At 38.4% G+C, this 2822-nt stretch overlaps 1 pseudogene; it reads right to left on the bottom strand.

Annotated features, from left to right (window-relative positions):
• Positions 1-1597: 1597 nt before the first annotated feature.
• On the bottom strand, positions 1598-2528 carry LOC101108881 (olfactory receptor 4C46-like; annotated as a pseudogene).
• Positions 2529-2822: the final 294 nt, after the last annotated feature.

Here is a 2822-nt window from a genome sequence, read left to right as displayed (position 1 = left end):
GAAGATGATGTAAAACCACCTCAGACCTTTTGTATACGGGAAGGTATGCAAAAAGAAAGCCTGGTCTCAATAAGGGTCAGGACTGCTGCCCCTGCATAACTCTGCATATTCCATTATTTCTTTATGTACAACTTGGGGTATATAAGCTGCTTTTGAAAATAAAGTTGTGGGTCTGGCAGCAATGCTTGGCTCCCCCGTGTCATCTTTTTTTCCTTTTCAGGCTGAATTCCCATCTGGAGTGCAGAGGCTTTCTGAGTCTACTTATTTGCCCTGGCTTCTAAGACCCATGCAAGAGGGAGCCCAAGGTGGGGCACCCTCCACTATTCAAGCCGGTGCCGGTGGCCTACATAGATGGTGCAAGTTCCTTGTCTTGGAACTTTATTGGTCTCCTGTGCAAACCAAGTTATTCAACCTCTTTTCTCCACTAAAATTTCCTACTACACTATTCTTTCCTAATCTCTGTTTATTTCTCTAAGTAAATAATTTTTTCCTCGCTGACGCTGTCCCTGCTTTGAATTCCCTGGATTCACCGGGGCTGGACCCCAGCAAGACTTGTCATTTACCTTTAGAGGTTAAATGGTTTTTTATTCTAAATTAGTTTCATACCATAGTGTTGTTGTCAATTACCACCAACAATGATGTGCACAGATTTGTAGAGTATTAAAAAAATAGAATTTAGTTATACTTAATGAACATGTATAGGCTTCTCAGGTGGCTCAGTGGTAAAGAATCTGCCTGCCAATTCAAGAGACGTGGGTTCATCCCTGGGTGGGGAAGATACCCTGGAGAAGGAAATGGCAATTCACTCCAGTATTCTTGCCTGAAGAATCCCATGGACAGTGGAGCCTGGTGGGCTACAGTTCATGAGACTGTAAAAGTTGGACATGACTTAGCGACTAAACCACCACCATACATAGTAAAATGGTGTGTGCATATCTATCTATCTATATACTATTGTATATATAGCTAATGTATATGTGCCAATTTATATAAAAATAGCATATATATGTATATAGACAGAAAGATAGATATATAGTCACTCACAGTCCCTGTCTCAATAAATGGTAACTGGTATAATCATTCCACCTTTCTATCATTATTGCGTGGCCATAGATTACAGCAGTTAAGAACATGATCTGGAAAAAAAAAAAAAAAAGAAAGAAAACAACGTCTGAGAGGTCAGTTAGATTCCAGGTACAGCTTTTTCATTATATTTCTGTTTTGGAACATAGTCCTTTCTATTTGCTTACACACCTGTAAAATAGCAGTGTCTACCTCTTTATATTGTTGTAGAGATTGCAGCTGAATATTAATATAATACTATTTTTATTGTGACGAAAGCTTATGAATCCATATACAATAATGAAACCAGTAAAACTAGAATCTAGTTTGGCAGAACTTTCCAGATATGCAAACATTAGTCCCAGGTTAGGTTTGTCTCTCTTTACCTGAATCAGTTTCTTCTCTTCACCTTGCAGAATGTATGATTTGTAGGTGCTTTTTTTTTTTTAATCTCATAGATATTCTTAGCCTAAGTTACAAACCATATCCTTTTGATCTTTGCATCAGTTGAATGGATGTTGGGTTTCTACACATCTTATTGATCACCTGAAGTCACTTTCCTACTACACAATTTCCTAATGGCATTTTTCATCTGGTCATTTCTCAAAGTATAGATTAAGGGAGTTAACATGGTCTTTATCATAGTGTAGAATACGGCAATTGCTTTATCAATAGGTAAACTAGTTGCTGGTCTCAGGTATTCAAATATGCAGGGTAAAAAGAAAAATACGACTGCTGTGATATGGGAGACACAGGCGGAGAGAGCTTTTTGCTGAGCTTCCAAACTCTGGGTTTTTAAGGAGTCCAGAATGACTGCATAGCAACCAATCAAGAGGAGAAAGTTTAGCAGAGAGATGAACCCACTGTTGGCAGCAACAAAGAGCACTAGAGTGTGGGTATCAGTGCAGGCAAGATCAAGCGAAAGGTTCAGATCACACATAAAGTGATCTATGACTGTAGGGCCACAGAAAGGTAATTTGATGATGAAGAGAATCTGTATGGTTGCATGAAGAAAGCCTCCCACCCATGACACTCCTATTAAAAGGTCACAAACCTGCCAGTTCATGAGAGTAGTATAGTGCAAAGGCTTACAGATGACCACATAGTGGTCATATGTCATTGCAGTAAGCAGAATGATGTCAGCACCTGCAAATAAATGTTCCCCAAAGATCTGCATCATGCATTCATTGAAAGGGCTTATTTTCTTTACATAGAGTGAATCTACAATCACTTTAGGGTTATTTACACAGGAATAGCAGGCATCAATGAATGAGAGATGAGCCAGGAAATAGTACCCGGGGGACTCCGATAATGAACTGGCTTTGATGGTGACCATAGTGAGCACATTTCCCACAGTAGAGACAATACAGACAATCAAAAACACAACAAATATCATTTTCTGCATCGTTGGATTCTGTGAGAGCCCCAATAGAACAAACTGTCACATTGCTTCTATTCTCCATGTATCTCAGGTTAAGATTAATACATGTTAATTGAAAAAGTCACATTTCACTAGCTCAACCTTGAATTCATTGTCTGTAAATGTTATAAACAGTAAATGCCTAAATTCTATTGAGTTCTGAATGCTTATGATTTTTTTTAAGCTAGAAAAACTGAAGATTACTCAGTCTTTCCTGGGTAATGGGGTTTTTATGGTATAGATATAGACACTTATTATGTAAGATGACTCTGAGCATAAGGTGAAACAGTAGATCTTACACATAGTGGGAGACTGAAAAGAGAGGTAGAAAATATGTCTA

This window comes from Ovis aries, unplaced genomic scaffold (assembly GCF_016772045.2).
Source record: "Ovis aries strain OAR_USU_Benz2616 breed Rambouillet unplaced genomic scaffold, ARS-UI_Ramb_v3.0 scaffold_90, whole genome shotgun sequence".
Lineage (NCBI taxonomy): Eukaryota > Metazoa > Chordata > Mammalia > Artiodactyla > Bovidae > Ovis > Ovis aries.
Note: the sequence above shows the minus strand (reverse complement) of the source record. Positions and strands in the feature narration are given on the sequence as shown.